The 24,548-nt window shown below is 46.3% G+C and overlaps 1 long non-coding RNA gene across 2 annotated transcripts; it reads left to right on the top strand.

Annotated features, from left to right (window-relative positions):
* Positions 1–3,446: 3,446 nt before the first annotated feature.
* On the top strand, positions 3,447–12,357 carry LOC109383697 (uncharacterized). Of its 2 annotated transcripts, none has more exons than XR_002124274.1 (4): positions 3,447–3,531; positions 5,273–5,375; positions 8,661–8,744; positions 11,165–12,357. It is a non-coding gene; the product is annotated as an uncharacterized LOC109383697 (long non-coding RNA). The 2 variants fall into 2 exon arrangements; XR_002124272.1 differs by having other exon boundaries at positions 8,252–8,744.
* The last annotated feature ends 12,191 nt before the right edge of the window (positions 12,358–24,548 follow it).

Genomic DNA, 24,548 nt, shown 5'->3' with positions numbered 1-24,548 from the left:
TGCCCTTGCTGGCGTCTTTGCTCCCGCAGTATTTTATGTGGCTCATCTGCAGAGCCCCAGACCTGCGGGGAGGGGTCAGCAGAGCCTCGTTTGCCGTCAGATCACTTTCCAGGAGGAAGACATCTTCCCTCCTCCTCATCTCCTCGCCCCAGGGTTGGCTGAAGGCAAGAGGCATCTCTGGGCTCTTATCAGCTACATCGGCTAATGGCACAGACTCTACCATTTGGGAGGCTCTACCAATGGGAGAAAAGGGGGTGGGGAGACAAGGAAGGCACAGCCACGGAACTGGAAGACAACTTAAAGTAAGCAATCAGGAGCTGAAGGAGAAGACATGGGCTCTAAAATAAGTGGAGAAATAAAAGAGATGGATGGGTAGTCAATCCTCCAGCCTCTCTCTTCTAGGTGATGTGCAGTCTTTTATTTTTCTGCTCTTGGTCAGCAACCTTTGGTTTCCAAATACTGTACTTATTTTCTTTGTAATTTTCCATTAAAATATTGATTCAACTGCTGAAAGTGATCCAGCCGATGCTTTTAAGATTTGCAAGGCAGGCCCACTCTTCATTGGCAAAAGAGACACATCTGCAGACACAGATGCACCCAAACATGCAGGTGGCAGCACAGAACACACACACACACACACACACACACACACACACACACACGAGACTGTTATAAACTAGGCAGTGCAGCAAATTGGATTTGTTTATATTCCAATGAATCTAAGATTCAAATGGTTTGGACTGGAATGCGTATGTGTGGTGAATGAGGTGCTGAGAATGGGAGGTTGAAAGGAATCAACTTAAAAATGTGGACAAACATGTTTCCTGCTATAGAATTCCTCAAAACAGTGACTCCAAGTCATAAAAGCCACAAGGGGTTAGATCTGGATTTATTCTTGCAATCAATGTTGTCTTTCAGAGGGGAGCTTCCACGTTAACGATCTTTAGCCTAGATTGTAACATCTAGTATGCAATCTAGTATACAGGTGGTGACCTTTTAAATTTCTTTTCCAAATATAGTTGAAATATAACATTATATTAATTTCAGGTATACAACATAGCGGTTAGACATTTATATAACTTGTGAAGTGATCACCCCGATAAATCCAGTACCCATCTGACACCACACATAGTTATTACAATATTATTGACTATATTCCTTATGCCATACTTTGCATCCCCTTGACTATTTTTATAATCTTGCAATTTGCATATCTTAATCCCTTTTTATCTTTTTCACCCCTCCCTCCAACCCCCGCCCATTTGGTGACTATTAATTTGTTCTTCATATCTATGAGTTTGTTTCTGTTTTGTTTATTCATTTATTTTTTTTTAGATTCCATATATAAGTGAGATGATACGCGTTTGTCTTTGTCTGATTTATTTAATTTAGCATAATACCCTTTAGGTCCATCTGTGTTGTCACAAAGGGCAAGATTTCATTCTTTTTTGTGGCTGAGTAATACTCCACTGTATAACTGTACATTTTCTTTATCCATTCATCTCTCTATGGATGATCAATTTTGGTGGATTGAGGGGTCCATCATCAATTAATGGATGGATCACTTTTGTCTTTGACTGAACAAGTATTTAGGCAGCATCTATCTGCCTGCCAGATACCAAGGTGATGCCCTGTAAATATGATATCCGCATAGCCCTCAAGAATTAAAATGTAAGTGGAACATGAGACAGTTTTACACATAGTTGTAGCATTAAGTTATCATGTCCTGGTTCAAGCTGACTTTTCAATTCTAAGTAAGAGGATTGGAATTGGTACCTAAGATTTTTTTCCAGTCGATGCACCTTGGCCTCTCAGTGGACCAGACATTTCAGGTTGTGGTTAATACTTTCTCACTCACGTATTGTTCTGTGAGTGGGGTTCTTTGATAAAACAAAATGGCACTTCCTCATCAATGGAGCTGATAGATAGTACTACAATTCTAGCAGTTTTAGTCCTGAAATAATTTGGCTGACACTAAAAGAAGCAGGCCTACCCGAAGGGAAGCGGTGTAACCAAGATCACAGAACTCAATATTTGAAGGAGTTCGGAGTAGAACATAGGGTTGCACATTTCCCCTATTTTCTGTGTTCTTCCTGCTACATCTTGCTTCATTCGTGCCTAGGAATCAAGTAAAACAAAGATCTTCCCTGTATTAGGTTTCTGTGGCCAAAGGTGTGTCCTGATACAGGCAGGAGAGAGGGAAGGCAATCCACTGAGATTAAACCATACACAATACACAGCGAAATGCCTGCTGCGGCACAGCTCAGGGGACTGGAATGACAAGCTTCATGTCTTTCGTCCCCAGTGTTCCTCATCATTTTGTGTCTTGCTTTTTAAGGAAATCCAATCTATACAGGCCTCAACTTCAAAAACGCATAAATTCATGTCTCAAAAGGATTCTTCACTTTACAAAGGCGTCTTCAATAATATTCACTTAAATTTTGATGTGCCTTCCAAAAAATGTACACAAATTTAGTACGTTCCTCTGTAGAGGAAGATGTATTTACTCTCAACTTGAGTACACATTGGCATCACATAAGAAATGTTAAGTTGATTTTCATTTGTACTGTCTACATGACAGTGGTAATAAAACATGTCGATAAAATCTGGAAACATAGATATTATTAGTTGTTTTTAAGATGAAAGATGTTCTCGACCACTTGTTTATATTTGCCTATGTTTCCAGACTTTATGTACATCCTGCAGATCATAAACATAGTAAACAAGAATAAATCGCTTGCCATTTTTGGAAGCATTCCTAATGTTTTGCGTGCTTGGTTTAAAAAAAAAACACTATATATTTTATGATGGAATCTCTGTGTTTATAAACAAAACCTTGAAATTTACAGAGAAAGAAATCATTTTGACTTTTCTTACTCAATATTGGTCCCATAAACCATGACCAAGTAATGGCAAATCCTAACTCGAAGATGACTGAGTTATTTTGTTTGAGTTAGTTTAATATGTTCAGGACTGGGCGATTGTTTTAGTTTTCCCTAAATTTTGTCCTCTGAAGTTTTAAAATTCAATCATCAGGGTTAATTTTCTTAGGCATTTATGAGCTCTATAATATGGAAAATTTTTGTTCTGCAGGATTTTTCTTTTAGTCTCATTCAGATACATACTGGAAGTGAGAACAATTTGATTAAAAAAACACCATTTTTTTTAAACCTAAAAACTACAGAACAGATTACTTTTTAGTTGAGTTCTTAAAACGATCATCTGAAGGTATTAGACCAAATGAAAATATGAGACTGTCTGTTCGTTTCAGTGCCCAAATTAAAGTGGTTTCCAGGTTATGCAATGACAAAATCATAGCCTGGGTGACCATCTGCCCTGTCAATAAGTGGCCAGCACTGGCCTGAGTCAGCTAATTGTGTGTAATTGGGATTATGTAAAAGAGATGACACTCCCCTCTCCAAACAAAGAGAATCACATTTGTGCTAGTGCATGTGACCGCTGATCCTTCCTGGCCAGTGAGAGCAGACACTTGGGTTGTCGCAAAGTCTGTGTTTGCAAGTGACCAAGATGGTAGGAGTGATCAATTCCGGGATCAGCATGAGACAATGGGCAGTGGGGGAGGGGAGAAAGGGAGGAGGGGGGGAGGGGAATAAGAATCAGATCAAGAGGAAAAAGTCTAGTGTTGGAAAAAATCTTGTCACCCAGCTTTTAGATTCTGAAATACAGGCACGTTCAGTGTCTCATACCTGTATTTATACTGCACAGTTGGAAATGGTTATCCCAGTAGCTTCAGCAGGTGAACATGTTGTGAGGTGTCTGGTGGGGGTAGGGGCGTTAGGGGTGTAGTGAGGAGGGTGTTGGGTATGCATGCGGGGGGAGGGGAGGTTGTGGAAGAGCAGAGGTGATGCCACTGATTTCAAAATTGATGATTTATTTGTTCAAGCCGTTTTGATGAGTCAGGTATCTCAAAGGCCAGGCCGGAGCTGGGGGAGCCAACCTTCAACAAATGGGTGACTAGGTGGTGTGTTGGAAGGGGTCAGAAAAAGGGCTCGTCCTCAAGTGGTCCTGGAGCAAAGGCCCAGAGGTATAGTGGCAGCAACACACTGAGGACAATGACTGTCAGTGGTCATCAAGTGGGGAGCTGGAATGAGGCCTTGTTACCCAGCCATGATATTAAGGGAGGTGATGGGGTCCCCCCCGCCCACCCTCCTCTAGAGACGCAGAGTCAAAGGCACTGAGGCTGAAACAGTGCCAACAGCACTGTTAATTCTGACAAGAAAGAAGCCTTGGTGCAGTCTTAGCCCAGAATTTCTCAATCCCAGCACCATTGTCATTTGGGGTGGGACAATTCTTCGTCGTGGGGGCTGTCCTGTGTATTGTAGGCTATTTAGCAGCACCCCTGGCCTCTACCCGCTCAATACTAGTGGTAGCACCACTTTTTCCCCCTCTCAACCCTTTGCCCCCCAGGTTGTGACAAGCAAAAATGTCTCCAGACATTGTTAAATGTCCCCTGGGGGGCCAAATCACTCCACTTTGAAAAACACTTTTCTGGCCCCTCATACCCTGCTTTGCTGGAATCTACTGAGACAGAAAGAGTCTTTCCCCAGACTCAGATCACCTGGGGAGTCGCGCCTTCACAGACCCAGCTTCGTGTGTGCATGTGTTCAGGCGTGAAGGTTTCCCCGCGTGTGTGCATACACATTTACACACGCTGTCCGTGTTTTACTGAGTACCTGCTAATGCTCCAGGAGTCGCCCAGCCCTCATGTTGACAGCCAGTACAAGTTACAAATGCACAGCGCAGAGGCCACAGGTTGAGTTAGATACCGAGGCTGCCCAACTCAGCGCCTCAGAGAAACCTCTGTGGACATGAGCCCCTGGTTCCCTGGCACACCCTACAAGGCGGACGACTCCCAGACCCCCCTGTTCCCCTGTTCACCATACACCTACGATGTGACAGGCTCTGTGCTTTGGGGACAGGGAGGGAAGAAAGCCAGACAAGGCCGCAGCCCTCAGGAGCTGACATTCCAGAAGGTGGAGGCAGCATGGAAATTTAGGTGATTTCAGGGGCCTTGGTCTTTCACTGGGGTCAGAGTCTCCCAGAAACTGTGAGTCCAGCTTTGAGGTCCCCACTTGTCAGGCCACCTCGAAGGCCGGGAGGGACTTTGTCAATGTGCTCATATGTTTTAATGAAATTTTCAAAAGTTAAGAGAGTTTTTCTGGATGAGGACGCCTCCCCCCCCACAAACTGCATAAACTTGAGGCCCACAAACTGGATCTAAACCCGATTTTTACCTTCCTGTACTTTACAGAATCAGGTCCTCTTTCGAAATAATATCAGGCAGGAGAAGGAGAAAAATGCGTCTAGTTTTAATTCGCTGACAGAAGAAAGAAAACAACATCGACTCTCCAACAGTAAGAACTGAGAACACAAACTGTCACCCGTTGGGGGGCTGCTTGGGGGCTGGGTCAGAGGCTGGGGTCTTCAGATTCGCAGACACCACGGTAGAGAAAGAGATAGAAGCTTCTGGTGAGGGAAGCTGCGGTGTGGTTAGGAGGGGCCGAGCAGCTGGCCAAAACCCTTGGGTGGAAGCAGCCACGTTGCTCTGGTCAGGAGGCTGCGGCTGGGAGCTGCGGGCCTGCCGCCTGCCCCCGGCGCTCTCCGGGCCATTGTGAGCCCGTATTGATCAGGCCAGGAAGCAATAGGGCTGCGGCAGCTGAAGCTCTGGGGTGCGGAGCATTGATCTGGCCCCTCTCCCCAGGTTATTTATAGGATGCGCCGGCCTGGCAAGTAACTGGGGCGAGCCTGTTTAACGAGGGTTCAGGGCGCTCTTCCCTAGCTGGTTAACTTTAAGTATTGGAAATGGAATTGATGCGCACATAATAATATTATGATTCATACAAACCACTTCTCAGGCAACTCAATATATTTCATTACCTCCTTTCTGGCAAATGTATTGATTTCTGTTTTGCGGTTTTATAACACAATTTCAAGGCTGTTGTGGGCTTAATGAGCCGTGTTCTTATGATGTTTAAAAAGATTTGAAGCTATTGTTGAAATAAATATTATGGATCACCCCCTCCCGAGGCCCCCCTCCGTCTCTCCCTGCTCCTGCCCCCAGCAGAAAGCAGGGGGCTGCAGCTCTGCGGCCCTTTGTGACCCAGATCAAAGGACCCGAGCGCCACAAAGGCGGCCCCACTCGGGCCGCGCGGCCACACACAGCCGCACCTGCAGCGCGGCCAAATGTCATTGTCGCTTCTGCGGGGCGAGCGCGGGGGACGCACCTCCGAGGCGGCAGATGACTCTAATAACGCTTGATGGGAATTGATGGGGAAGGAGGCGCGCGGTGCCCAGGGCTTTTTATTAGCTGCCCCGGCTTCCAGAGCCTGAGCCCCAGCGCCTGCACCTGTGGACCCCCGTCCTCCCAGCCTTTATGGAAGTTGACAGATTTTATTAACTTTAAGGAAGAACTTTCCAGCGTGCAGAGGCCGCAGTTTATTTTGTATTCATGCGAAACGGAAACCGAAAAAGCCATGTTTACATATTTACCAGCCCCAGTGACCTCCCTCTGGGCTCCATAAGTCACGCTCCAGATTAATTTTGTCATAAAATTGACTAGTGTGCTAAGGGATCTTGGGAGTTTGGGGGCTGTCGTTGGATGCATGAATTTTTTTCAATGGGAGTAAGCTATATTCAATTATCTAATATTTCAGAGGAACCCCCTAAGACCTTCCAAATCGTGCAAAACTTGGAATTCTTTTAGGAGCGGCTGCTCCTGGGGAGAGAGCATTTGCAAGCAACCCAAAGTAGCCTTTGGTCGCAGCAAGGCTTCTGAAATCTTTTCGATAAACGAGAAACAAAGGCAAGGACCCAAGGCATCTTCAAACTTGGTGACAGTGACTCCTTGAGGTTTAGGGGTGGGGGTGGGGGGCTCATGCACGCGTTGTGCTCAGACATTGCAGGCTAAGCCCCAACACACTGGAAAGAACAAATTTTGGTTTTAGTAAAATGATACGCTTGGTAGGGAAAATATGGTTCCATAACCCAACACAGCTTTATGTAACTTCCACTCTCTCTCGACTAGAAAACATCCTAAGTGAGGACAAAGTGTTAGGATTTTGCCGATAGTTCTAGCTGCTCGCCGCTCTCAGGATCTTTTTAGGTTTTATGTCTCATGACAAATGGAAGTCCACGACTATGAAAATTCATGTTATATTAATGGCCAAGTGTTGAAAATTCAGCCCCAGAGTCAGCTGGGTATATTGCTTATTAGCTTAAAAGCATAACGCTTTCTGTAGCTTCCTTTTGTGCCAGATAAACTTCAAATGAACCGAGGATCATTTTGCAGGAAACTCTTAAGTTGAGCGATAATAGAAAGTAGTTAGTAGAATATTACACTTTTCATTTGGGCAAACAGATGGGATGCCTGCTTTTAGATTTAATCAGGGGCTGACAGACAGGTAGGACGCCGGGCATATTTTAGTTGGAGTCTCTTTCTTTTCAGGAAAGAATGAAACTACTTAATATTCAGTATATCCACTCCCCACCCCCACCCCCAGCCCATCTATTCCACCTAATGCCTAAGTTTTTCTCATTTCTGATGACATTACAAAGTACAAAGGTCATCTCACTGCAAGTGAATCCACTTATTAACACATCTTTTACTCTATTCTTCCCTTGCAAAAAAATAAATTATGAGTGTGCATGTGTGCGTGTGTGTGTGTGTGTGTGTGTGTGTGTGTGTGGTTAAAAAATAAAACAAAGGCTGCTTAAATCCCTGAGAGCACACCCAAATCTCCATTTACAGAGACACAGACGTAAATAAATGATTTAACAATTTGGGAGTCATGAGTCTCTGACCTCAAGCTTTCTCAACTAACCTTTCTAAAAGATTTTGATATCAATTGTTTCTCTTTTTTTCCCCAGAAGCATAATACGTGGTAACCTTAGCATGCACAGTCTGTTTCTACAGAGGCACACAGACAAGTGCAGCCAGTGGTGGATTTTAATATCATGGCAAAGCTTATATTACCTTGCTCGAAACAAAACCCCCCCCCTTCAAGGGCAAGTCCCTTGACACCCCCATCGGAGAGCATTTGTTATACAGAGTTTTGTGAGGCAATCAAAATTAATTCACAGTGATCTTTTCACCCAGAACCCCCAGCTTCTAATAATGGTCCTTCTCAACAGGTGTTCATTGTGGCAGTCTGACTTCACATTGCCAGACTAAAGGTTTTATTCTTTCGTCATTTCTTTTTTAATCTCGAACTTGTAATTTACTAATCTACAGCAGCTGCCAAGAAGGGCCCAGCTGCTTACCGAGAGGGGACGCACACCTCTGAGGGGCCCAGGGCCAGAGGACTTCACCTCTGGGCAACCAGGAGGAAGAAAATGAAATTGACAGCCTGGAAGGACCAGGCAGAGGGATGGAGCCCTGACATTGTCTGAGAAATGGCTTCTTCTGAGGCTGCCTAAAATTGATGATATGTGACTGGTGATATCAGACCCCTTTGGGGAGGTGTCAGAAATACCCAGGCTTTTGCACGGGTGGAGGAGGGATTTTTTTAACAACAGCCACCAGAAAAATATGATGCAGAGGGAAAGGGTTTCAAAACACTTCCGTTTTTCAACTGGGCCAGTTTAAGGAGCCCAAGCTAACATGCGATCTTTGTCAACTTTCAAATCCGCCTCCTTTTAAGGTGATCGTAGAGAGAGATGGGAGGAGTTTTTACTGCAAGGATTCTTGGACTCCACGGCTCATGAGAAGCAAGTTGGCGACTGTGGTGAGTAAACATGAGCCAGGCTCCCAGTTTCCAGATAGCCAGAACTGTAGGCTGTGGCCCTGGAGATTCTGACATAGTAGGTTGGCGTGGGGCCTGGGACTAGGCATTCTAACATGACAAGGTTCTCATGCTGGGGGCCTTGAATCTTTCTCCTGTCCCTTAGCTGCTCTGCTTGCCTCAGTACTCCTACCTCTACAATGCATTCCCCCTCTTCAATCTCCTCAGTCACGTGGTTCCCAGCATAGAATCATGTGGGTCCACCTCTGAGCAGGTTCACCCGGGGAGACCACTATTCTGGCTAAGGGGGGGCTTTCTTCCTAAGGAGATGACATCCAAATGGTAGAGGGTAGACAAGGTCATGGAGGAGTGACCACTTGCCATGCAGTCATTCTTGGCCTCCTGGTTTCTTTTGCAAATGGTGCCTGTAGCTTGTTTATTACCTCTGGGGTGATACTGAGAGGGTGTGGCCTAAGCAAAGGTGGGTGCTTTGCACAAAGACTGGAACTCAAGCAAATCCTCCCTGACATGGGGGACAGGACCCCACCAAAGGTTAGGAGAACGTTAGAAGCAACAGTTGCAACCCTCAGCCTTGTTATAGCCTAGAAGCCAGCTTTCTGCAAGGGGTCAGAAAGGAGGGAAGGGGACACTCAGTTTCCTGTCTGCCCTCAAACTCACGAAAAGACTTGGATTCCTTTGGTATGCGCTGAGAGGAGGAGGCACAGACCCCTCAGAAAGGCAAACTGGAAGTCTCCTAAGGGCCTAAAACAGTGGTTCTCAACCTGTGGGTCGTGACCCCTTTGGGGGTCGAACGACCCTTTCACAGGGGTCCCCTAAGACCATCGGAAAACAAAACGATACTTACATTATGATGCATAACAGTAGCAAAATTACAGTTATAGAGTAGCAACGAAAATAATTTTATGGTTGGGGGGTCACCACAACATGAGGAACTGTATTAAAGGGTCGCGGCATTAGGAAGGTTGAGGACCGCTGGCCTAAAACAAAGATGGAGAGCCACTAGACTATCAGGGGATTTATTGGTGATCTCATTGTCCTGTTGGCCACCTCTCCCCAAGGCCCAGCTTTCAAGGAAAAATCTCTGGGAGGCAGGATGTATCTTCGAATCACTGTTCAGGAGACCATCACTCCTTAGACTTGTGAAGGTCCCCTCGGATCCGTTCACAACTTAATGATGGCTGTAAAACTGCAAAGGAGCGAAGCCATGTTGACGTATATGTTGCACAGTGTCCCCTTTGGTACATTTGTCCACACATGGCCCAGTGGAGCTGCTCTGAGTGCTGATGAGCATTGATTTTGTAATACACGAGCGACTTCATCTGTTCTGCTCTTCGAGCCTCTTTTGTTTTGTGGGGGGAGCGGAAAGGTTTCTTGGGCCCCAAACACCAGAGAACTCCCTCTCTCACCAACAGCCTGTGGGTAAGAAATCATATTTACCAGCCTTATTTCTGGATTGCACAAAGGAGCCCCCACATATTTCAAGTGGGGAAAGGTGCTCACCAACGTGCTTTTGTCCTTGGTGGGCATTGCTGAAGGTCACCCAAGGAGGTTTCTAAGTGGGAAATGCCATAGTGGGTAGATTAGGCAGTTCAGGGTAGATTAGGGTTCAGTGACGGACACATCTGGAGATGTTGGCTACTGTCAGTCTGGAGAAGTGAAACTGGGGTGGTATTATTCTCTAATTGCCTGCTCAGCATACTTTTTAAATGTATTTTATAAATACCTTAATGCATACTTCATTATATCACAGCCCCACAGAAGGAGGGTCCCAGGAAAGACTGCCTTCATTTGACAGATGAGAAAGTCAAAGCCCAGAGAGGGATAGGCTCTTGTTCAAGACCACACAGCAAGTTTAAGACAGGGCATATTGCTCAGAGGGTATTGATGTGCCATCCTGAGATTTTAGTCTGTTGAACTATTAAACTCTGGTTAGGGACATGATCAGATGATCATACAGTTATTTTGTTTTTGTTTTTTGCTTTGATATTTCCCAAGTGCTTGCATGTACCTTACCATTTATTCATTTGAATCATTCCTTCTTTTATTCCATCATTCAATAAGTATTTCTGAGCCCCTAACATGAAGCAGGCATATAGACGCTGGAGACACAATGGTTAGCAAAGCAGACATGGGCTATGCCCTCGTGGGACTTTTGGTTTCGTGGGGGAGACAGACGCTTAACAAATAATTACACATAACTAAATAGGGACAGTCATGATAAGTGGTCCGAAGGGAGAGTTCATGGTGTTATATAAAGATCTGACCAAGTGTGGGAGCAAGGCTGGGTATATCAGCCAGGTTAGGTTCTGTTTTGCTGTGTAACAAACAGCTCCCAAACCTCAGGAAATAGTGGCACATATTTCTGTCTCTTTAATGCTGGTCTGTTCCTTGTGTTCACCCAGGAACCGACTGAGAGAGGCTCCATCTCAATCCAGCTTCCACAGTCACAGGAGAAAGAAATGCATTTCAGTGTTTCTTTCCAGAGGCGACACATGTTACTGCTGCCCACATTTCCTCGGCCAGTTCACATCTTGAAGGAGGGTGAGCAGGGCATTCTCCATGTGCCCAGAATCCCGACCAGGTAGGGTTCAGGACAGCGGCTCTGGTTTTAGTAGGGTCCTGAATTGTGCATGAGAGTTAACCAGGGAAGGTTAACGTAATAGAAGGGTGAGGGATTGGCAGCAGCAGGCGTGCGGGCCCTGAGGTAGGAAGATTCACAGCCTGTCTGAGCAGCAGAAAAAGGCCAGAGAGCTGGAACCCAGCGAGTCAGGAGGATGTAGCTCCCGTGCCAACAAGACACATGGGGACTTAGACGCCAGTGGAAGACTGTCTGTACCCCAGAGGGAGGAGAGTGGCCAGGTGGTGCTCACTTTGGCTTTAATATCAAGGACAAGGAGGTGGCGAGGGGGGTTCAGGGAGTGAATGCTGATGTATTAGAACACACCTGTGAGGTAGAGAAAACGCCCGTTGGGATGAACGGCAACTGTGGGCCAGAGAGGTGAGTTGCTTGGCCTAAGGGCTGCAGCTAGTAGGCACTAGAACTAGGATTCGAAGCCTCCCCCTCAGCTCATGCCTGGGCCCCATTGCCCACAGGGGCCTCCCCTGATGCTGGAAGAGTCTTCAGCATCTCACATCCTTGTTCAGCACCATTGGGCAGTACTCACATTTGCAAGGCTCACTTAGATTTCATTGAATGGTCAGAGCGCGCTCTTACATTTGTACTCCCGATTGCTAAGTTGCTCCTCTGTGTCACGCTACTGAGAAAACTTCCAAAAGATGATATTTGTGTATCAACAAGGATGACATGTTGGGGACATCAAAGAGAAGTTTCAGAAATGGCTGCTGGAAAATGACGGGAAGCCTTTTCCACGCTGAGCCCCTGTCTCCCAATTAGCCTACAAAAACATTCTTAAAGGAATAACCTTTACTAATAAAATGCTATAATCTCAATAAGACATTTCGGCAGGGGAATTATTAGATATTAATTCATGCCTAGTTGCACTGACAGCTCTTGGCCATCAACGCTAGCCTAATAGCACACTAGGTGAGAATTAATATGCCATAATTCACGCTCTGTCATGCATTATTGCTTCAATAAGATACATGAAGAATAACCTATTCTGGCGAAATAACTGGGATTTTCAGAGTTCTCCTGGCCAAGTTATAAATAGTTATGTTAGGATCCAGAATTTTTTTTTGTATTACTAAATTTGAAATAAATTGCATATATGTATCCTCATCTATAATTACTGTGAACATTTTTTTGTAAGTCCTAACATTAAGTTCAGTCATATTCCATGTTTTAAAATTGAACTTAAGGAAAATCACATAATTTTCTTGAGACCAAAATAGAAATTTCTTCCCTTCATATATAATTGTATGTGGTGCTATGGCACGATATGACTTATACGGATGATGGCTTAGGAGAGGTGAAATAGGCCTGACTTAGAGGGGTGCAAACTTGAAACCATGGGGCATAAGGGGGGCCTAGAAGATATTCTATTTATGTTTATGAAGAGTCTGTGCCTCTCTGGACAGTTATGGTTTCTCACAAATGCTGGTTTTCCTAGTAAGAGAGCAAAGTAGGAGGCAACCCCAGTCTTCCAGAAGCTGAAAGGGGCAGCATTGATGTAGGTGATAAATTGACCTTCTCCTCACAAAGTCATACCTGCGAAAATGCCACAGTCTGAGGAGAAAGACCATGGAGTCCATTGAAAGAGCTCTGTGGGCAGAGTGGTAGGCTCACAGAGTTATGAGATCAATCTTTAATGAATTATTCACGTGTGTATCATGTATTTATTGAGCACCTTGCTTTAAGCCAGCCTCTGTGATGCACCTGGGCGTCCAAGGGAGCTGGCAGCCTGGTGAGGGAGACGGGCACTCAGGTATATAGGTAGCTGTGACACCACATGGCCAAAGCCAAAGCCATGGTAACACAAGAGCTCAGAGGGGAGCAATGCCTATCGCAGACTGGAGGTGCTAGGCTGATCAAGGAAAGCTGCATGGAAGAGGTGACGCCTGAGTCTTCAAAGATGGGGAAGAATTAGCCCGATAGAATATTGGGGGTGAGGGGCAAGGGTGAGAGAAAAGGACACGGCAATGGGTGTAAACAGAGCAGATGCCACAGGGTGACGATCTTGCAGGCCATGGTAAGGGCCTCGTATGTTGCCCTGACAGGACAAGAATTTTCTTTGAGATATAGCTATCAGAGTGACCTGTGCAGTCCGTATCTGGGAAGACAAGTGGGGGAGCAGGGAGACCAGGTAGGAAGCTATTGTTTCCGTCCGGGAAAGGGGATGAATCCTAGGACTGGAGTAGAGGAGGTGACAGTGCAGACTGGGCAGTTAGGAGGCAGACGGGGCGTGTGTGTAGAGAGAGATGGGAAGAGGCTGGCGTGAGTGTGGGACGTGATGTGTCTGAGGCCTTGAGCTCATCGGGAGAGAAGTCTACGCTAAAGGTTGGGACGTGGGTGTCACCCACATTTGTAAACCTAGAACATCAGAGCTGAGAAGGGTTATTAGATATTGTCTTACCCATCCTACCCCCCATTTTAAAGACGGGGAACTGAATGCCAGAAAGAGGGAGAGCTTGTCAAGATGACAACGGAGCTCCAGAACGCTTTTCCAGATGGACTACTTCCTTTCAATAGAAAGTTTTCTATGTTAATCGCCAAACGGGAGAACTGACTGAAAGCGGGGCAGAGAGATCAGACGCTGGGTAATGACTTACAACACTGCTTCCCGAACTACAGTCATGCTCAAATGCCATTCATACATTTCACCACGATCGGCTAGTTAATATTTTAATTAACTCCGGTTTTTTGCTTTAATAAATATTTTTAAAAGAGAAAACTCACACTACTTCCATACATGGTAACTGTCCTGCTTTTTCCTGTAAAAAGAAGCAAACCTGAACATTAACTCCACAAAAATCAAGCAATCATATGATTTCAGCTGGATACTGTGGCCTGCCTGAGGCCCACTCCTTCTTTGTTAAAGAGAGAGAGTGCCAAATTTTGGAAAAGTGTTAAAGACATATTAGCACCAAATTGAGCCTGTCTGCTTGTCCGTATAGGATTGGAAAGGAATTATAAAGGGAGACATTTTCTCACTATGTGATTCAAGGTCATTAAGTAGCATGGCCCAGTGTCTCCTAACACAGGCCATGCATTGCGAATTACTGGGCTACAAAAAGGTGTCATTAAAACGTATCGCTTCCACATGTCCCAAAGATGGGTTGTTTTATTGATTAAGTGAAAAAGAATGAGGAAATGCCAAGCTGGCATGCAATGGCTGAATAACTTTATTAAAAACGCAGTCAAACCCATTTCAAATAACTCTTTGAGAGAATGCTTTCGGTTTGCCATCTGGTCACCCGAGGAGGATTCCTGTCTTGCCCTGGCCTCCTGGGACGGTCATGGCTCAAATGAGAATGTCACACACCCAAGAGCTGTGCTTGTGCCAGTGAGCCATCTCCAGAGATGTCGGCTCATTCCTCCAGGCCACCCGACTGCAGGAAGGAAAGGAGGCCACAGCCTTGGAGTAACTCCCCCTGGGGAGTGAAGTCGGCCCCTGCTGCTTGGGGCGTGGCGAAGGCCCAGCACGCACCCTCGCTTGGTTGGGGGCACACCCAGCACCTTCTGGCTCTCTGATGTACTTCTTTGGAAGGACTCCTGATTTTTTGTTCCCCACGCATCTTAAGTTTGGGTTCCCCCGCAAAGCAAAGGCTAAGAAGAGGACTTGGGTGCAGGTAGTTGGTTTGAAATATGGCCCCAGGAGACAAGAGTTGAAGAAACAGGGAGCGTAAGAAGGGGAAGGAAGGAAAGCCAGAGAAAGTGATTGAGTTGGTTCCTGCGACGGGCAAAGGCCGCCATCGCACTGGGGATTGTCCCGGAGTCACGCAGAACTCATCGCAGTGTTGTCTTTCCAATGGAATGAGGCCAGGGCTCTCTAAAGACTTCCAAGCCCCAGGGGAGGGTTGCCCAGGGTGCGTGAGGACAACTCCCTGGAGTCTGAGCGGTGCCCACAGCAGATGCTCGCGCTTCTGAACCCCGAGGTAGAAAGGTGGAGAGATGGCCCAGGTACACGGGTACACACCTGGATGAAGAGCTGTCCCCCACGCCTGTACTGAAATTAGCTGGCCCATGGGGAGGCCTCCCCATGTGCTCTCCAACACTGAGCAATGTGGACAGTGTGGAAGCCAGAGGGGGTTGCACCCCGAGGAGGGAAGTGCTGCACCCTCCCCCCAGGTAGTGTGGTGGAGGGTTGTGGGCGAGGAGGACAGAGCTGTGCCTTGAATTCCTCGCCCCTCTCTCCACCACCCAGCAAACCATTCTCACCCTCGTCTTCTGGGAAACGTTCCAGGTGGGGAGCCCCCCAGAGCTCCACTGCGTGTTTCAAGTGAACCTTGATTTCTTGTTTCCTTGGCTGGTCACCTGGCTGGAAGGGCTTTTCAGGGCCACTGGCTTTCGGGGCTCAGCGGCCTCTTCACAGGTGTAATTTACGATTTGAGCAAGTTGGTCATGGCGGGAGGAGGGAGAAAGGAAGGCGGTTGCTTTAGGACCATTCTCAGGATCAAGGAGGAAGTGCTGGTACATCAACCTCACTGCTGGTGCCTCGGAGCCTTTCCCAGACCATGGCCCAGGGAGCTCCCCATTTTGCTGAAATTGAGGCGCGTGAGATGAGGAGGGGTGTTGGTTCCCTTGCAGGTCTCCCTGGCCCCTCCCCTCCCCAGCTTGTCTGAAAAGGATGCAGAAATGTCAATTGTCTCCTAGCTCGGTGACTTTGCTAACCCAATCAATCCATATGAAAGAACAGATGAAATTGACTGATCCTCATATATTTAATGATTGCCGCTATTTGACCAGGATGAGTTTCTCAGGAAGCGCCTGTCACAAGTTATCGATAGTCTTTTAATCCCGCATTACTGAATGTCGGGCTTTCTGGCTCCCCGAGATGGCTGGTCTCGGGTGATTCCTGAGCTCGTGCAGCAAGAAAATGAGATGCCAAATGGCTCTTCTTCACGAGTGGATGATTGGGTATTAGTTCCTGGTTTATGGATTTTTCAGCAAATGCAGCTTCTTGTACAAGCGATCTCATGACTTCCCATCCTACCTTTGTAATTTCTAGGAAGGTCTCTGCTAATAAGAGACAGAATTTGTAGACAAAAAAAGATTCTCACTGTTTGCAATGATATTATGTGTGTAATGATGAGATTAGCTGTCATTTTTGGAGTCTGTGTTTTACAACTTTTGTTTGATTTTATAGTCACAGAAACCAAAAAAGTTTGATATTTTTATTTCTGTACTTTGTGATGAGGACACAGACGTTACAGAGAGATTAAGGAACTTGTCTGAGGTCACACAGCAAGCCCATGGCCAAGCTAAGATGCCAACCCATGCCATCAGACTGCACACACTGAATGGGTCTCCAATGCACGATGATAATAAAACTCATGTGTGCTCCTGAATTTGTGTGTGATGGGTATATGCCCTGTGATAATATTTGATCAAGATGCCAGGCTTACAAATATGGCAGTTATGGTCGCCTTATCATTAAGAGTTCACTGTCTCTTTGCAGCTCTGAGGGTGTCGTTTCCAAGATAGCCTGATACTAGGTGAATGTCTCAACTAGCAATCCTGTAGGAACAGTTACTCCACCATGCATGTTCCCCCTTCTCTCTCTCTCTCTCTCTCTCTCTCTCTCTCTCTCTCTATATATATATATATATATATATATATATATATATATATATATATATATATGCATCTGAGAGTCTGGCACTTTCAATTTAACACACATTTTATCAATAATTTATGTTGACCTGTTTCATATATTCACCCAACAATTATTTACCAAGTACCTACCATATGCCGATCACTGTGCTAGGAAAAAGAAAAGAAGGACACACAACCTGCACTCAGGAAACTCACAGTCTGGTTTCAGCAAATGCATAAAGACCATTGCAATATAGTATAAGTCCTGTGAGAGAAACTTAGGGCACTGTGGTGCTAGAGGCAGCACCTGAACCCGAGTCCTTGGGGAAGGCTTCATGGAGGAAGTGGTGTCTGCATGAAGTCTGGGTGGCCTGTGGCAATAGCCAGTTGGGGCAGGGCTTGCATTTGAGGATGGCCTGCTTCTTTGAAAGCATGGTTGGTTATTTTTGGTCGTTTAGATTGGGTGACACATGGTGGTGACACATAGTGGGAAAGGGGATGAAGATGGAGGGGGTGGGAGCACGAGGAAATGAGACTGGAAGATTAAGTAAGTTTGACTTGCATCCAGAAGGCACTGGGGCTCCCCGGAGGCATTTTAAACAGGGCAGAGATAGGAAGCTTACAGCTTGTAGCTGAGAGTATAACCTCCGACATAGGAATCTGGTTCAAGGCTTAGCTGTCTCACTTTCAGCCTCACCTTTCTCAGCCCACAAGGAAGGAGATACCTGACTAGGGAGGTGAACCACCGAGGGGACTCTGAAATGTCTGCTCGGAGCTCACAGGGCCCATCTTGACAACTGGAGGCTGGCAATTGGAGGACCCCCGCGCCCACCCCAAGAAGCTCTTGGACGCAGAAGCATTTTTAGCTCAACCCTGACTCCGGGTTTATAAACACACAGCATCAGAGTCGGCTCTGAGAAGGTGGAGCCGCAAAGGACCTGACTTTTTGGCTTTACTTAGCACCCCCCACCCCGTTTCCCCCCTCCCAACCTTCTATACATCATTCTTTCCTGCCCACCACATTCCTGCCCGGGAGCATTTGATCTATGGCCTATAAATAATAATAGTTGTGATGAAATGCCAAATTTCTTTAAAAAGAACTGCCCCCACCCCCAGATTTAACCTGGGGGTCCTCCAATAACAGGCAGCAACGCCCTGCTCTCTTGCGTTGAACTGGGGCATGTTGACGGCCAGAAGTCTCCTAGTCCCAGAGTCCCTGCCCGTTGTTTGGTTTCACCAATCATTTCTCTCTTAACCTGTGTTTATTTTCATTTTGTTTATAGAAAGCCACAAATAACTCGTTTGAGAATACCATGAAAAGTATGAGCTAACAGGCCCTCTTCTCTTCCCCAGCAACTTCTGCTTCAGCAAAGAGGCGGGTCTGGATCGGGGGGAGCAGAGGTTGGTCCTTTCTGGTGCTTGAGTGGGACCCGTCCAGGCAGCATGGGACAACTCCGTCCCTTTACTGTGGGGGAAAGTGAGAGGGGAGATGCTCCCCACGCCCTATCAGCCTAGACTATCTTCCCCTTTCTAACCGGGGACTTGAATCTCTTTCATCAACCGAAGGGTTTCTAGGTAATCTTATAGCCTGTTTCCTTATCAGAGCCTCAACCTTTTCTCCTATAAAATGATGGAGTAGATTAGGAGATTCCTATCAGAAAGCGTTTGCATATCCAAACTGACGAGTGAGAGAGGGTCAGCGCGCTTCCAGAGCGAGCCCTGGTTATTCTGGCTGGATTTAATGGTGACTCCAGGAGCTAAGGCCATGGAGCTGCTAGCCTGCTTCTCCTGCAAGCCCTGCCCAGACCACTAGCTGAGGGCGCCCCTTCACCCCACCTTTGCCTCCAAAATCAATTTTATGTACAACTCTTTGTCTATAACAGAGTTTCTCAACATCGGCGTTATTGTCATTTTGAGATAATTCTTAATTCTGTCTTCATTTCTTGTGCATGGTAGGATGGCCAATAGCACTCTCCCTTCTTGGACAACGAAACAGGTTGTCCCCTGTCCCCTGGAGGGGTGGGGATGCGAAACTGCCCCTCCATTGAGAACCCTGGTCTACAACATGATCCCACTGGGCTGCATGGATTGTCTTTTGCCCTAACTCTCAGCTCCCTTGGGCTCGGCTATGTTTATACATGTCCACAGCACACAGTAGGAGTGTGGAACTAATGATATTGGTAGGAGACACAGTACGTCTCTGGGTCAGATGGACTTTTTGTACTTCTTATACCACAGTCAACCTCTTATTAATAAGTATTCATTCATCACTGGTAGGTGCCAGGCGCCTCGGTTCCGGGGATGCACTGAGAACACGGCGTCGAGGTCAGGCCCTTCCGGAGCTTACTGCACGGGGAGCAGGCTGGTCAGCAGAGATGCGCAGTAAATCATGGACAAGCGAGCAAGATAACTTCCAGCAATGATCAGCCCTAGGAAGAAAATATTTAAACGGCCAAGGATAGGCAGTGACAAGAGTGGGGGTGTCTTAAGCTGGGTGGCCGGGACTTCCTGTGTTAGAAGGTAACACTTGAGCTATCCCAAACACTTAGGTAGGAAGGCAGAAGTACTTATATAAAACATTTGTCTTTGCTGTTTCATCCATCCAGTGCATGGCACCTAGTAGGTACTCAGTAAATATTTGTCGGGAGAGAGAAGCCTCTCTCTGTCCTCTATGCAGGGAGAGCTGGTGCTGCAAATACGCATTGCCCTTTGAATTCTAGTGTAAGTCCTGGAAACATCAACCAATGGGCTGTGCGTGTACAATGTTTGTGGACAAAGTCTGAGTCAACGCCTGAATCATCCTGTCTCCACGGGGTTCTGTTTTTACACAGAGAGTTTCTTTAAAATAGACGGGACGATAATCCCCTCTGCAAATCAATCATTTAATCATGCATCAATCATCGTCGTCATTTAAAACCTGAAACCACATCTATACACTCTGGCCACTTCCCGGCCCAGGTGTGAACCCCAGGACTGGCAGGGGAGGGGCGAATATTCGAGCTTCCCATCCAGCGATCTACCTTGCCGATCAAATGTGCTCCGAACACCGGGTAACGTTACCATCGTGCCTGGATAAGCAGGTCCCCATTCCGGCCCCCACCCTGCAGCAGGGGGGCGGGGGCCGGGGAAAAGAGCTTAATCATTAATAACACTAACTTGCATTTCTAGAGCCCTGAAAATGAGAATTTTGCCCTTTTTTCCCTGGGAGTAAATTGGGTCAGAGTGTTCCCAGAATTTACATTTCAATTAAAAATACAATAATAACACATTGTGCTAATAGTGAATGATTCCGACTCCGGGGAAGATGACACCACCCGCTACTTTGTTAATGAAAAGCCCCCTTCATTCGGACGGGCCACACATCAGCGGTCACAAATCTCCCGTCTTGTTCTGGGTCTGGCGGTGGAATGGGCAGGGAGGGGTGCGGCTGGGGGAGGTGAGGGAGGCACCACCGCCCTGCTGGGGCTTCCAGGGGAGACCGTGGGCAGCGCTGCCCAGAGCTGGCCAGCCTCCTTCCCCCAGCCCACCTTTCAAAGCGAACCTGACTTTTAAATTAAGTCTTTGGAAAATAAATAAGGTAGATTCCTTTTTGTTTTCTTTCGGGGCACTGTTTGTTTTATTTATTTTCTGCTTTTCTAGGTGATAGCTGACGGCATCAGAGCTTGCCACAGACACCCGCCCCTTCAAGGCCTGTGTGAGTGCATTTAACTTGAACAGCGTCCCTTATTAGCCCCTCAAACTGGAATCTGATAGAAGCTTTAGCCAAGTGCCTGGTGTTGCTTCTTAGAGAAAAAGTGATTTGCAGGCCAAGGGGACGGTGGTTGTGAAGTGACCTCTGGGGCTCCCTTTGAGAAGACTCCTTGCCCCACTGATTTTTAGAGTTGGCCTACCCCCCCCCCCATCCCTTTATCTAGATTCAGGAACTATGGGAAAGCAAAGGGAGAGGTGGCCCTGCCAAGTGGGGGCCTTAAAGGCCTGTGCCCAGGACACTGCGAGGAGGAGGGGTTTGCCTCACAGATATGCGCTGAAGACGGTCGCTCAGACTTTTTCTGAAAATGAATAACCTGCTTTGGTCTTGTTTTCATCAGGAAACAAACTTTAGATGTGGGGAAAGAATATCACTCAGCACCCCTCTCCGGCAGGAGAAAGTCCAAAAGCGGGCATGTGAGCAGTAGGCAGGTTGGCATCTGGCCTCAGACCCTCCCATCCAAGGGTTTCAATGGACCCCTGCTGGGTCTGGTGATCCCAGGACTCCCATCTGGGCTGGGCCAGGTAAAATGAGAGGGAAACAGCTCAGGACATATTAAGGGCAGACAGTGAATGTGGGATGTGGCCTTCCATTGTGTATTATTCAAAAACTTTTCATGGATTAAACTACACACACACACACACACACACACACACACACACACACACACGAAATGCTTCAAATATTGAAATACCGGGACACTGGAAACTTAAAACGGGCAAAAGAAACATGCCCTGGACACCTCGTTCTGCAGCCAGGCCGCGATGGGGTGGGAGCTGGCCTGAAGCTGGCTCCCCCCACGTCTGGGGTTAACTGCCCTGCCCGGCTGGCCCTGAGCCTGGGTTCCTCTCTCTTTCTGTCACTCTTTCTGAATCATTGAAGGAAAACAAAGATCCTCAAGGTTCAGGCCCTCAAGGTTTGAGGTCTAACAATGATCAGAGTGTAATTATGAGTCCCCGAGAGTAATACTGTATTTACTCTAATCCTCATTCTAGCCCAAATGTGGGCCAAGGAATCTTGGGTATAGATAATATACAAAGGTGGCACTCTTTCATAGTGGTCAATTGTTCCTTTTTCCTTGTCTTTCAGAACCCAAACTGTCTCCCCCAAGCCCAGCTTGGATGCTGAGGACACTACACTGTCCTCAGTAACAGGATTTGGCCGTTCTACTGTCCTCATTAGCCTGACTTTACTTTCCCAGAACGGTCCTGCTCAAGCAAATGGTTGGAGTGTTCATTACAGCAATGTGTCCGGAGACCCACCAGCTCCTCAATGAAAGCATCGACAGACACTTTGTGCCCTAAGATTCCTTGGGTTCCATCCTCTCAAAATCCTTGCCTTGCTGTTTCCTCAGCTCCTGACCTATCTATGTCTCGTGGCTCTTACAGAAAGCTAGAAAGTCCCTGTATCTTGAGACCCTCCCAAACTACACTTCTCAGTACATTCTGACTCAACGTTCCCCACTCTGAAACTCTGCCAGAGCTCTGCCAAGGGGAAGCTCTTCCCCGGTAAGAATAAACTCAGCTCTGTCTAAGCAGCAGGTTGTACTGGTCACATTCGGGGAGCCGCATTTGGCACCTTTCTAGCTTTCTGATTTCCTGCTTGGAGAAGTCTCTGTTGGGTGCTAGCTTGTCTTTGTCACTTCTCTGATTTTTCCTAATCACCTTTTTTTAAAAAGCATTTTAAATTATTTTTATTAAAAACATAGCTAACATACCATTTATATTAGTTTCAGGAGTACACCATAGTAATTCAACATTTATAGACCTAAAGAAGTGATCACCATGATAAGCCCAGCAACCATCTGACACTGTACTGAGTCAGTAGTATTATTGGCTATATTCCCTATGCTGTATATCACATCCCCATGACTTATTTGTTTCATACCTGGAAACGTGGACCTCTTATTCTCCTTCAGCTTCCTCCTCTTTTTAATTTTCAATTACAGTTAACATTCACTATTTTATATTAATTTCAGGTGTACAGCACAGTGGTTAGGCATTCGTATAATTTAAGAAGTGATCCCCCTGACTAGTCTAGGACCCACCTGGCATTATACATAGTTATTACCATATTGTTGACTGTATTCCCTATGCTGTACTTTACATCCCCGTGACTATTTTTGTAACTACCAATTTGTACTTCTTAATCCCTTCACGTTTTTGATTTTTTTAAAGATTTTATTGGGGAATTGGGGAAGGGGAACAGACAAGTTGCTGTCCTTTTGTGCTTCAGTCTAGTTGTGGAGGACGTCGCTTCACTGGCCATTGTTGGTATTATCATTGCACTCTTCCTGGATGAAGCAGTCGCTCATTAACCATTTGATGGCCCCTCATGGTGGCTCACGGCAGCTCATGCCAGCTGCCAGCTGCTCACGCCATTCATGGTAGCTCATAGCAGCCCCACTGCAGCCTACACCATTGCTGGCAACTCACAGTAGCCCAGCTCCAGGTTGAGCTGCTGTTCACCATATTAGCTGTAGAGGGTGCAGCGTCACTGGCCCTCATGTGGGATTCGAACCTGATGCTCAGAGCTGGTATCCCAAGCCAACTCTTAACCAACGCGCCACTCGGCCGGCCCAATCCCTTCACTTGTTTCACCCTGCCCCAAATCCCCTCCCATCTATCACACCCAAAAATCTAGTACCCATCTGACATCATACATAGTTATCACAATATTATTCCCTATATTCCTTGTGCTATACCTTACATCCCCATAACTACTTTGTAACAACCAATTTGTGCTTCTTAATCCCTTCCCCCTTTTCACCCACACTTTCAACCCCCCTCCTGTCTAGCAATCTTCAAAATGTTTTCCGTATCTATGAGTTTGTTTCTGTTTTATTTGCTTATTTTGTTCTTTAGATTCTACAAAAAAGCAAAGGCATATTACATCTGTCTTTCTCTGCCTGACATACCCCACTCAGCACAATACCCTCCAGGTTCATCTATGCCACCACAGATGGCAACAACCCATTCCCTTCCATGGCACTACATAAATTTACCACCTTTTCTTTTTTTTTTTTTTTAGCTGAGCCATCCTGCTACCTGTTGGCAGCTCAGCCACTGCTCAGCTTGGGCCAGGACTCAAACCACTGTTGCTCAGAGATCAAACTCTTGAGCGAGCTCTTAACCAACTGAGCCACTCAGCCGGCCTAACACTTCTTCTTTATCCACTCATACACCAAGGAATACCCAAACTGCCTCCACATCTTGGCCATTGTAAACAATGCTGCAATGAACATATGGATGTATTGGGTTGTCGGAAAAGTCACGATGCATGTTTGCGACAGATGGCACTGGTTCATTTTTGGAAGTACTAGAGTCATTTGCATCTATGTTACTCCATGTCATTTGACAGCTGATGGTTCTAGCTTCATTCTAAAAAAAAAATTGAGCGATTTAGTTGAGTTTTGGAGATTTTACAAGTTGAAGATGGAAGACCAAACTGTGCATTTTTGCCATATTTTACTGTTTTACTTCTATAAAGTGAAGAACGCACATCAAGCTTGTGAAAAGTTGCATAAAGTTTATGGTGACAATGTTCTACAAGAAAGTCAGTGCTGATGATGGTTCACAAAATTCCGTGCTGGCGATTTTGATCTTAATGACACTCCTCAGTCAGGGAGGCCCACTGAGGTTGATGATGACAAAATAAAGGCATTGATTGAGTCAAACCCACATTACACGACATAAGAGATTGCAGAAACATTGACCATCCATCATTCAAGCATTCATGACCACCTGAAGAAGCTGGGATACGTAAGCAAGCTCGATATTTGGGTTCCACATGAACTCAAAGAAATTCATTTGATGGCGCATAT

Source organism: Hipposideros armiger, unplaced genomic scaffold (assembly GCF_001890085.2).
Source record: "Hipposideros armiger isolate ML-2016 unplaced genomic scaffold, ASM189008v1 scaffold_4, whole genome shotgun sequence".
NCBI classification, from domain to species: domain Eukaryota; kingdom Metazoa; phylum Chordata; class Mammalia; order Chiroptera; family Hipposideridae; genus Hipposideros; species Hipposideros armiger.
Note: the sequence above shows the minus strand (reverse complement) of the source record. Positions and strands in the feature narration are given on the sequence as shown.